The sequence below is a fragment of the Malus sylvestris genome, chromosome 11 (genome assembly GCF_916048215.2).
Source record: "Malus sylvestris chromosome 11, drMalSylv7.2, whole genome shotgun sequence".
NCBI lineage: Eukaryota > Viridiplantae > Streptophyta > Magnoliopsida > Rosales > Rosaceae > Malus > Malus sylvestris.
Window position 1 is genome coordinate 5,799,698 of NC_062270.1, and position 12,015 is coordinate 5,811,712.

Sequence of the window (12,015 nt, forward strand, 5' to 3'; positions counted from 1 at the left end):
GCCTGCCAAGGGTAATTACGTCAATTCACGTCCCAGATATAAAAATCCCGGATGTATATGCTTTCTCTAGGGTGTATGATACGGTGCACCGTTCTCATTGGTTGAAGTTTTCGGATGTATGGGTTTTGGATGTATCGGCTTGCACAAGCACTTGTAATTCGTTGAAGTTTTCGGCACAAGCACTTGTAATTCGTTGAAGTTTTCGGATGTATGGGTTTTGGATGTATCTGCTTTCTCTAGGGTGTATGATACGGTGCACCCATCATTGCACTGTGCTTAGGCTTATAAATACCCCCACCCTCACCCACAGTCCTACTCCATCAGCCCACAAAAGCCTTGAGCTCGAGACGTCCGAATCCCTTTTCCCTCTACAAATCTACAAAAGATGTCGAGCGCCGATTCCAAACTCAGAGACCACGATGAGCTCCGATCTCCGATCTCTGATAGATGGTCGGGGTGCCAGCAGTCTCAAGGGGATCCCCATCATCATCCCTGACCAGTAAGTGAATTGCTCTTGCTCTTCTTTTCTTGTTTTTATTTTGGTCAACGATTATTATCCTGGAGCTTTCACTTCTTCTCCGAAGGCTCTTGGTGTAACTTGACTAACTCTCTGTCTGCTGTGTTGCGTTATTAGGAAACCTCAAGGTGCGTTCTCGGCAGACAGTGAACCCGGGAGGGCCTATGTGACCATGTTGGCTGGAAACTATGACGAGGCCGTGTTCGGTGTGGATGGGTTGGCCAAGGGCTTGAAGAAAGTGATGAGCAAGTACCCCCTGGTTGTGGCTGTCTTGCCGGATGTGTCTGAAGAGTATCGCAAGCTTCTGGCCTCCCATGGCTGCATAGTGAAAGAGATTCAGCCTGTGTTCAGGGCCTCATATGGCACAAATTACTCCAAGCTTCGCATTTGGGAGGTAAACGTTTATTTATTTATTTATTTTATTAATTGTTAGTAGGTTGTTTTTGCATGTGATTTGACCCCTACCTTTTGATTGAAATTTGCAGTTTGAGGAGTATGACAAAATGATCTACTTGGACGGAAACGTCCAAGTCTTTGGGTGCGTTTGGTACGCAGACGGAACGGAACGGGACGGGACGGGACGGGACGGGACGGAACGGGACGGGACGGAACGGAACGGGACGGAATGAAGGTGTAATTTTTGAAAAAGACATGGGGTATATTTGTCTTAAAATGGTAAAACATTGCGTTCCACAGACGTGGAACAAACCCGTTCCAGGGGGGGAGGTGGGACGCAAAAACACCCAAAATCTGTCCCGTGGAACAGCCCGTTCCACTCATTTTTGGTGCACCAAACGCGGGACGGAACGCCTCGTCCCGTTCCGTCCCGTCCCGTCCCACGTACCAAACGCACCCTTTAAGAACATTGATCACATGTTTGATTACCCTGACTCCTACTTCTATGCGGCGCTGGACTGCTTATGTGAGAAGTCTGGGAGCCACAGCCCACAGTACAAGATTGGGAACTGCCAGCAGTGGCCCAACAAGGCTCAGTGGGACCCCACATTGGCCCCAAGCCTCCTCTTTACTTCAATGCTGGCATGTTTGTCTTTGAGCCCAGCTTGGCGACCTACCGTGACCTCGTCAAAACCCTCCAGACTTCTACCACCGCTTTTGCAGAGCAGGTAATTTTATCTCAATTCCATATTATTTTATTTTCTATATATAAGTTTTATTGAATCATTGTTTGTTTGTATTTGCTCAATTGGGTAATAAAATCTGACGTTGCAGTTTTGTGCTTGTTTTTCGGCAGGATCTTCCGAACGAGCTTTTCAAGGACAAGTTGGTGGCCCTGGCTCCACATTACAACCTTATGGTGCCCATGCTCTGGCGTCACGCAGAGGCCGTTGAGCTTGACAGGGTCAAAGTTGTTAACTTTTGTGCTATCGTGAGTTCTCGTTACAACCTTTAATGAGTTCTTTAATACTGATGCACGTCCGTTCTTTTTAATCAACTAATTTGAAAGTGTGACACTTATATTTTTGGTTCAGGCGTCTAAGCCATGGAGTTACACTGGGAGGGAAGAGAACATGGAGAGGGAGGATGTTAAGATGCTTGTGAACAAATGGTGGGAGATATACAATGATGACTCTTTGGACTACAAGAAGACTCTGACTTCAGCTGAGGCTGAAAATGGCTCAGACCAAGCTAACCTGGAACCATCTGAAGCGGCATTTTCCGAGACTGGCGCTGCCAAATTCATCTCCGCCCCATCTGCTGCTTGATTATTAGGGCCTATGTTTGAAGCTTGAAGATATATGCTTTTAAGTTCCCATGTTCTGGTTTTTCGTTTGATTTCTATAGTTAAGGAGTGCTTTTATTTCATCAAACGTTGGAATAAAGTTATATTTATTATGCTTGCACTTTGTCCATATATAACAGTTACATTAAATTATTATAATTAGTTTATTTGGAGATTTAACTCACTATTGTACATATAATATGTATTGAAAATGAGAAAAACTAATGAAATGGACTTGAAAATTTTAAGTTTTAACGATAAAGACAAAATAAAAGGTAAAATAAATAGTATTATGATTGACTTTTTAATATAAAAATAAGATTTTTCATTAAAATAAACAGTACCATAGATTTTTCGTTGGAACTTCCTTCTAAATAAGCCTCATTGGAACTTGTCGCGTTTAGTTGTAAATCAGAATAAAAAGAATCTTTTGGAGGTTGAGCACTGTAACTATCAAATCAAAACAGAATAACAAGCTGAAAAAGACAATGTGAACTAAGTTTTATCTTTTACAATAGAATTCTCCTGATGAAACTTCACAAAAAGCAACCTCCAGCTGCCTGCCTACTGGAAAATGTAAAATATCAAGAAATATGTTGTCATCGTCGTGCCACGTACATATGACTTGGGAAAACTCATGTTAATCATATCATCAAATTGCTTTATTCACCTTCAGTTGGTTACATAAAAAAGATACCCAAATATTCTTTAATTGAAAAATAATGAAATCAACTAGCTCCTAAACTTGAAACTTTGTGGCCTTTTTTGATAGTTGGCCCGCCCTAATGGGCATGCACCGACCACTTCTTGATAGAATTCTCTAGCAAATTCATGCACTTTACAGTATTGAATTAATGTTTTTTTCATTTCGTGTACGAATTTGAACTTTTTTTATTACAAAAATATTCACAAAAATATTTTAAGACAACATAATGTTAAATTAATTAAAAAAAATAACACAAATAGAAAATTTGCACCTCATCAAATTATGGCATAAAATCTTAAAAATATGAACTCTCCCATTGAAGAATATTCCTCTAGGAACAAAAATTCTCTTTTAAGTCTCTAAATGAGCCTCAAAAGTGATGGTAAGATTCCCTATTTAAAGACCTCTATTGAAAGTGCTCTTAAAGTTCATGAATAACTCAAATTCTAGGTCACATGAACGGAACAAAAGTGTTGTGAGATCTTAAAGCAAACTGTCAAAGTTTTAACTTTCGTTGTGTAGCTGGTGGCAAATCTCAAAGCTCATTCACCTAAATTTAATTTAACCGTGACAATGTATCTGCACTTCGCTGCAATGGTCTCTCGGATGTATTTATTATACTGACCCTTAGTCTCTGTTGCTTCATAGGATTTTTACCAACTGTAAAAGTAGAGATAAAAATATTTAAAAATATTTACAAGAGAACAAGATAATTGTAGTATAAATGGCTCAAGCAATATCATTTCTACGGAGATTGAATCATCTAATTATTTGAAACAAGATAATTGTATTTAAACTAATTCTTAACTAATTATTTGAAACAAGGTTTTGGAAACGACATTACTTGAACTGTTTATACAACAATTATCTTGTTCTTTTGCATGTATTTTTAAATATTTTTATCCTCATCTTTACAAATGGTAAAATTCTATAAAAAAATTAGCGCTGTTACAAAAATTGTTTTAAATAATTTGTGTTTATCATATCTGAATTATTTGTGTACATAACTTTTTATTTACTTTATTTTATTTTTTTAGATTACAACGTATTAATTTTGAAAGCTGTGAAACAAGATGATAAAGGAGGATATCGCAGGGAGTGGAGTGGTGACTGAGGTTCTTTAAGGGTGCGTTTGGTACGTGGGACGGGACGGGACGGAACAGGACGAGGCGTTCCGTCCCGCGTTTGGTGCGCCAAAAATGGGTGGAACGGGCTGTTCCACGGGACAGATTTTGAGTGTTTTTGCGTTCCACCTCCCCCCCTGGAACGGGTTTGTTCCACGTTTGTGGAACGCAATGTTTTACCATTTTAAGACAAATATACCCCATGTATTTTTCAAAAATTACACATTCGTTCCGTCCCGTCCCGTCCCGTTCCGTCCCGTCCCGTCCCGTTCCGTTCCGTTCCGTCTGCGTACCAAACGCACCCTTAAGGCCACATGATGCAGTACTCTTGTAGAAGTGTTATAAGGAATCTTGTGGACCCATCACGCATTACACGTGACACATCCAAAAATTCTTATTAGACGAGGTAGGCTTTAAACTAAAGGAAATGGACATGATATAATAAGAGAAATTGAAGGGTTTTGTTGTCTTAATTTGGACATAGGAAATAAGAATAGTGTGCACAGTGTGCAGTATGTACTAGACAAAATAATATGTAAATTCGCATTTCATCGAATTTTGGTAGGCATGTAGTGATAAAAAAAGAGCCAATACGGTTCTACAAAAAGCTATAATTATATTCAAGAAAAGATATAATTATATTCAAGAAGCTTCCTATATATATACACTCTAATATATTTATACTTCGTGATTAAGTTTTCATTCATCTATAACAACAACGAAATGACAAAGAGACATCACTCTCTGATGGGTATACAAGTCAAGATTGAATGGAATGGATTTTGATGATCGTGTAATGCATGATGAGTCCACAACCATTAACCTGAATCATAACCTTTAATCATCAAAATCTTATCCATTTGTGATTAACTTTGGGGTTATGATTATAAAAACTTTGTTTGATCAAAGTTATTAATGTCTGCTACCTAATTTTCATCATCAGAGAGTGATGATGGCCCCACAAAGTTTAGGAATTGGATCCTCTCCTGAGCTTGGGCTCAGGAACCTCCTGACCAACACACAAGGGTCATTGGATGATCCAACGGTTAAAGCAACTCCAACGTTGCAAAGGTTCCCTAGAGCAACTCACTATTGAATAGCCTCCAGTGAACAGTAACTATCTTTAATGAACAGTAACTGCCTTTTGCATCTCCACCCTAAATTGAATAGTCATGACAATATGCAATAAAATATTAATATTTTTTATTTTATAAAATAATAAAAAATAATTTTATTTGTAATTTCAGATAGGATTTTTAATAGGTCTCGTTGTACCACGTGTCATTAAATAAGAAATTACAGCTCAAAGTATTTGAGAAAATATAAAATTTTGGTGTAAGTTGGAAGATAATGATAACATATTTATAGAAAAATTAAATCAAATTTTTATTCATTTTTAATTTTTTTTTCGGATTTTTTTATTATTTTTTATTATTTTTTTACATTTTTTATATTTTATATTAATTTTATATCATGGCTAACGTCAACCATGCACCACATAGGCCTCAGGCTCTAGGGCCATCAATTCGAGTCGGGCCTCTCGCTCGGGCCCCCCTCCCCACAAGACCGCATGGGCTGGAGATTGTTGCTGGGGCTATTAGGTCTTGGAAGTCGCCTGTCCATCGGGCTAGCATGCCCGTTGTAGTTGCTCTTACAATTATTATAATTTTTACAAAATTTTCCTGTTTGTAACTATTAAGAACGCGGTTAAAGACAGATGGAGAGGTTATTTTCATAATCTTTTCAATGAAGGACATGAAATGAGTGCTTCTTTAGGGGAGTTGAGTAACTCAGAAGAGTGTAGAAACTACTCTTTTTATCGTCGAATCCGGAAGGAAGAAGTGGTTGTAGCTTTGAAGAAGATGAAGCATAAAAAAGCAATAGGCCCAGACGATATACCAATCGAAGTATGGAAACTTTTGGGAGAGACAGGTATAACATGGCTCACTGACCTTTTCAATAGGATTTTGAAAACGAAGAAGATGCCAAATGAGTGGCGAACGAGCACTTTGGTGCCTATCTACAAGAATAAGGGCGACGTACAAAATTGCATGAACTATAGGGGTATTAAGCTAATGAGTCATACAATGAAGCTCTGGGAGAGAGTCATTGAGCATAGATTGAGGCAAGAGACACGGGTTTCGGACAACCAATTCGGGTTCATGCCAGGGCGCTCAACCATGGAGGCAATCTATCTCTTACGAAGATTGATGGAAAGGTATAGAGATGGGAAAAAAGATTTACACATGGTCTTTATAGATTTGGAAAAAGCGTATGATAGGGTCCCAAGAGACATTCTTTGGAGGATTTTAGAGAAGAAAGGAGTACGAGTAGCATATATCCAAGCTATAAAGGATATGTATGAAGGAGCAAAGACTGCCGTAAGAACTCATGAAGGACAAACCGAAAGCTTTCCCATAACTGTAGGATTACATCAAGGCTCATCCTTAAGTCCTTACCTTTTTGCGTTGGTAATGGATGAGTTAACAAGACATATTCAAGATGATATTCCTTGGTGTATGCTTTTCGCAGACGATATAGTGTTGATAGATGAAACTCAGGAAGGGGTAAATGCAAAGCTTAACCTTTGGAGAGAAGTGTTGGAATCTAAAGGTCTTCGCCTAAGCCGATCAAAGACAGAATATATGGAGTGCAAGTTCAGTGCAAATGGAGGCCAAAACGAGTTAGGGGTGAGGATCGGAGATCAAGAAATACCAAAGAGCGACCGTTTTCGTTACCTAGGATCTATCTTGCAAAAGAACGGAGAATTAGATGGAGATCTCAACCATAGAATACAAGCTGGATGGATGAAGTGGAAGAGTGCATCCGGCGTGTTATGTGACCGCCGTATGCCACTGAAGCTCAAGGGAAAATTTTATAGGACGGCAATAAGGCCGGCGATGCTGTATGGCACAGAATGTTGGGCGGTGAAACATCAACACGTACACAAAATGGGTGTAGCGGAGATGAGGATGCTTCGTTGGATGTGTGGGCACACAAGAAAGGATAAGATTAGGAATGAGGATATCCGGGGTAAAGTAGGAGTAGCCGAAATTGAAGGAAAGATGAGAGAAAATCGGTTACGGTGGTTTGGACATGTGCAAAGAAGGCCTACTGACACTCCGATTAGAAGATGCGACGATGGGACAGAGGTTCAGGGCCGAAGGGGTAGAGGAAGACCTAGGAAAACTTTGGAAGAGACTCTAAGAAAAGACTTAGAGTACTTGGATCTAACGAAGGACATGACACAGGATCGAGCACAATGGCGTTCTAAGATTCATATAGCCGATCCCACTCAGTGACTTGGATTTTCCAAGTCTCCAACCGAGAAGTTTTCCTCACTCGGAAAATTAAGGGAACACTACCCCAACCTACATGCTCCACTCAGAAAGCTTCAACATACAAGCTTCAACAAAAGAAAATTCAAAGAACTTAGCGAAGAAGGCTTTGGTGTATTTAACACAATACGTTGAAATGAAGGAAAGCTTATTTATTGATATCCCCGATAAGCTACAAATATGTACATATACAAGAGTCAAAATAAACACACAAGAGGGAGCCTTCACAAAGGTTGCTTAGGAGAAGTCTTAGCAGTCGGTAGAGCCCCAGAAAGAGAAGGCACCGGAGGGGGATCATTTGGAGCCTCAGTACTGGACAGAACCCTAGAAGGAGGAGGCATCAGAGGTTGATCATTTGGAGCTTCATTACGCGGTACAGCCCCAGAAGATGAAGGCAATAAATGCCTTTGGAACAAACCTACAAATCTCTGATGATCAAGTAAAACCTGACCATCAGTTTCCTTCATCTGGTCAAGCTTCCTCTTCATGTTTGTAGCATAGTCATGTGCGAGCCGGTGCAACTGTTTATTCTCATGCTTGAGCCCTCTAATATCCTGTTTGAGACTCATCACTTCAGCCGCCAATGATTCAACTTGGCGGGTTCGAGCAAATAGGCGTTGGGCCATATTAGACACAGAACCTGCACACTGAACACTGAGAGCCAGCGAATCCTTAACAGCTAACTCATCAGACCGTTTGGAAAGTAGTCTGTTATCTTTGGGAGTGAGAAGGTTCCTGGCCACCACCGCAGCGGTCATATCATTCTTCATCACGGAATCCCCAACGGTAAGAGGACCAGTAGGGGAGACGAAGGATGGGCGCCATATGTTGTCTGGAGAAGGCGGGGCTGCCTCTTCAACAAGGTTCAAGTCAAAACGACGGTCGGAGGGGCCAGACATTTTCAAAGGTGTTGAAGAGAGAAGAGGTCGGACAAATCAAGATCTTAGAAGTGCAAGAATGAAGCTTCTACTGGTGGAGATTCAAGTGTGCTTTGGAACTTAATGCCAGCCCTTATAAAAATCTGCACTCGACGGAGCTTCAGAAATCGAAGAGGCGCCTGCTCAGAAATCGAAGAGGCGTTTGCTTTCTCAAAAGCTGGGCTGCTTAGAGATCACGAGGGTTGATCTCAGAAATCTAAGAGGCGTTTGCTTTCTCAAAAGTTGGGCTGCTCAAAGACCACGAAGGCTAGTCTCAGAAATTGAAGAGGCGTTCGCTTTCTCAAAAGCTGGGCTCCCCAGAGACCACGAGGGCCGATCTCAGAAATCGAAGAGGCACCTACTTTTCCAGCCTTGTCAGCACCTGTCACACGCACACTCAGCTTTGCGGAAATTATGGGCATTCTGTCGAAGACTTCTGGGGAAGTAGAAAACACATGAATCTTACTGTTCAATCACCCACTTCCCACACGCAACAATAGCTCATGGGTACCACAGAAAACTTTGCCAAAGTTCTCTGCCAAAGTTGAGCACGTGAAGCTTGCAGCTCCCACTACATCGCTCTGACCAAGAAGGGTAAAAGAATAGCAAAGAAACAGCACTAACAAAGTTTAGACCCATAAATTTTGAAGGTCTAGCTACCATATTATTACCCACAAGGGTAAAGGAACAGTACCACTGCTGGATAATTGGACAGTCCCTGTGTGTCAACCTCTGTGCTTCGTGGCAAGGTAGACTAGCAAACATGCCCAACCTTTACTCACATTCGAGAAAACACTCCCAATAAGATTGCTTGCTCCAAAATCGAAGAGGCATCGTCCTCCGAATCTCGAGAGCCAGACTCCCAACATGACTACTTTCTTAAAAATCGAAGAGAGGGTAAAGGAACAGTACCATTGCTGGATAATTGGAAAGTCCCTGTGTGTCAACCTCTGTGCTTCGTGGCAAGGTAGACTAGCAAACATGCCCAACCTTTACTCACATTCGAGAAAACACTCCCAACAAGATTGCTTGCTCCAAAATCGAAGAGGCACCGCCCTCCGAATCTCGAGAGCCAGACTCCCAACATGATTACTTTCTCAAAAATCGAAGAGACACTGCTCCCCGAATCTTCGAGAGCCAGACCCCCAGCGTGACTGCTTTCTCAAAAATCGATGAGGCATCGTTCTTCGAATCAATCGAAGAGGCGCTCGCTTTCTCAAAGCTGGGCTGCTCAGAGACCACGAGGGCCGATCTCAGAAATCGAAGAGGCACCTACTTTTCTAGCCTTGTCAGCACCTGTCACACGCACACTCAGCTTTGCAGAAATTATGGGCATTCTGTCGAAGACTTCTGGTGAAGTAGAAAGCACATGAATCTTACTGTTCAATCACCCACTTCCCACACGCAACAATAGCTCATGGGTACCACAGATAACTTTGCCAAAGTTGAGCACGTGAAGCTTGCAGCTCCCACTACATCGCTCTGACCAAGAAAGGTAAAAGAATAGCAAAGAAACAACACTAACAAAGTTTAGACACATAAATTTTGAAGGTCTAGCTACCATATTATTACCCACAAGGGTAAAGGAACAGTACCTCTGCTGGATAATTGGAAACTCCCTGTGTGTCAACCTCTGTGCTTCGTGGCAAGGTAGACTAGCAAACATGCCCAACCTTTACTCACATTCGAGAAAACACTCCCAACAAGATTGCTTGCTCCAAAATCGAAGAGGCACCGTCCTCCGAATCTCGAGAGCCAGACTCCCAACATGACTACTTTCTCAAAATCGAAGAGAGGGTAAAGGAACAGTACCATTGCTGGATAATTGGAAAGTCCCTGTGTATCAACCTTTGTGCTTCGTGGCAAGGTAGACTAGCAAACATGCCCAACCTTTACTCACATTCGAGACAACACTCCCAACAAGATTGCTTGCTCCAAAATCGAAGAGGCACCGCCCTCCGAATCTCGAGAGCCAGACTCCCAACATGATTACTTCCTCAAAAATCGAAGAGACACTGCTCTCCGAATCTCGAGAGCCAGACCCCCAGCATGATTGCTTTCTCAAAAATCGAAGAGGCATCGTTCTCCGAATCTCGAGAGCCAGATACCACAGACCACTTTTTCAAAGTGCTCTGACAGAGTTAAAACATGTGAAACTGACAGCTCCCACTACCGTGCTATGACCAAGCAGGGTAAAGGAATAACATTACTACTTGTTAGGGAGACTCCTATATATGTCAACCTCCATCCCCAACGGACAGGCAGACCTGCAAAAATGCTCAACCCTTCATCATATCTGAGAGGGCACTCCCAACGAAGCCTTTCGAAATATTCAGCTTTCTTTCCCCCCGATAATACCTCTGCAAACAAGCTATACTAGAGCAAGAATATCTCATATCATCAGGGTTAAAAGCAAGAGTATCCCATATCATGCTTTTTCCCTGTCTTTTCCTTTGGCCTTGTTTTTACCTGCAAGACAAGGAGAAAGAGAGCAATCAGTCAGCACTTGGAATCAAGCTTCCAGCCAAGAACTGACTGCCTGGAACCCCTTACCTGATTACTTACCTGACATTGCTCTCGAGTACTCATCTTCAACATCTTATGTTTCCAGGGAAGATTCCGCATCTGCTTGAGGAACAGATAGGGCAAGTGCGAAGGATACAAGGAAGCATGTGGAGACAAGCGTAACAGCACACGTGCCGATACATCCATTACTCTGTCAAAAGCAAAAGTATCCCATATCAGCAGGGTGGAACGTACTCTAGATTTGATGGACTTGTTTTGACCCTCAAATTCTTCAGTCGGCCTTATACTCTGGAGGAAACCAGAAAACCCTCCAGCTCAGTTCAAGAATAAGCCTGTGGAAAGTTACTTCTTCAAAAGCAAAAGTATCTCATATCATCTCTTCTCATTTTTCTTCTCTTTATCCTTCATGCTGCTGCAAGATGGGGAGAAGGTGAACAATCAGTCGGAGCTCTGATTGCTTACCTTGTCTGTCACCTCTTTCAACAGACCCCCTAGCTCGGCGACTTGGGGGACTCCTACTACATGGTTTGTATCGCGCTTGACCAAGCCTGAAACTACAAGTAAGCTTCAAGTGAAATTGATACATTACCTTGTGCATCTCCACCAGTTAAAGATACCACCCCTGGATGGAGGAAGAGTACTTCCAGAGAAGATGCCACATCTACCTATGAGACAGATAAGGCAAGTCAAGACGACTCCACACTCCGATACTTAGAAGTTTCGTGATTACGAGATCATTCTCCCACAATATTTCTTAATGTCATTTGTACTAAATCATTCACTTGTACTCACTAAAGGAGAGCTTGAACCTATGTACTTGTGTAAACCCTTCACAATTAATGAGAACTCTTCTATTCCGTGGACGTAGCCAATATGGGTGAACCACGTACATCTTGTGTTTGCTTTCCTATCTCTATCCATTTATATACTTATCCACACTAATAACCGGAGCAATCTAGCGAAGATCACAAAAAGCGACCGTTTTCGCTACCTAGGATCTATCTTGTAAGAGAACGGAGAATTAGATGGAGATCTCAACCATAGAATACGAGCTGGATGGATGAAGTGTTAGAATGCATCCGGCGTGTTGTGTGACCGTCGTAGGCCACTGAAGCTCAAGGGAAAATTTTATAGGACGGCAATAAG

The 12,015-nt window shown here is 41.7% G+C and overlaps 1 pseudogene; it reads left to right on the forward strand.

Moving 5' to 3' along the window:
- Window positions 1-419: 419 nt before the first annotated feature.
- LOC126589361 (galactinol synthase 2-like) lies at window positions 420-2,285 on the forward strand (annotated as a pseudogene).
- Window positions 2,286-12,015: the final 9,730 nt, after the last annotated feature.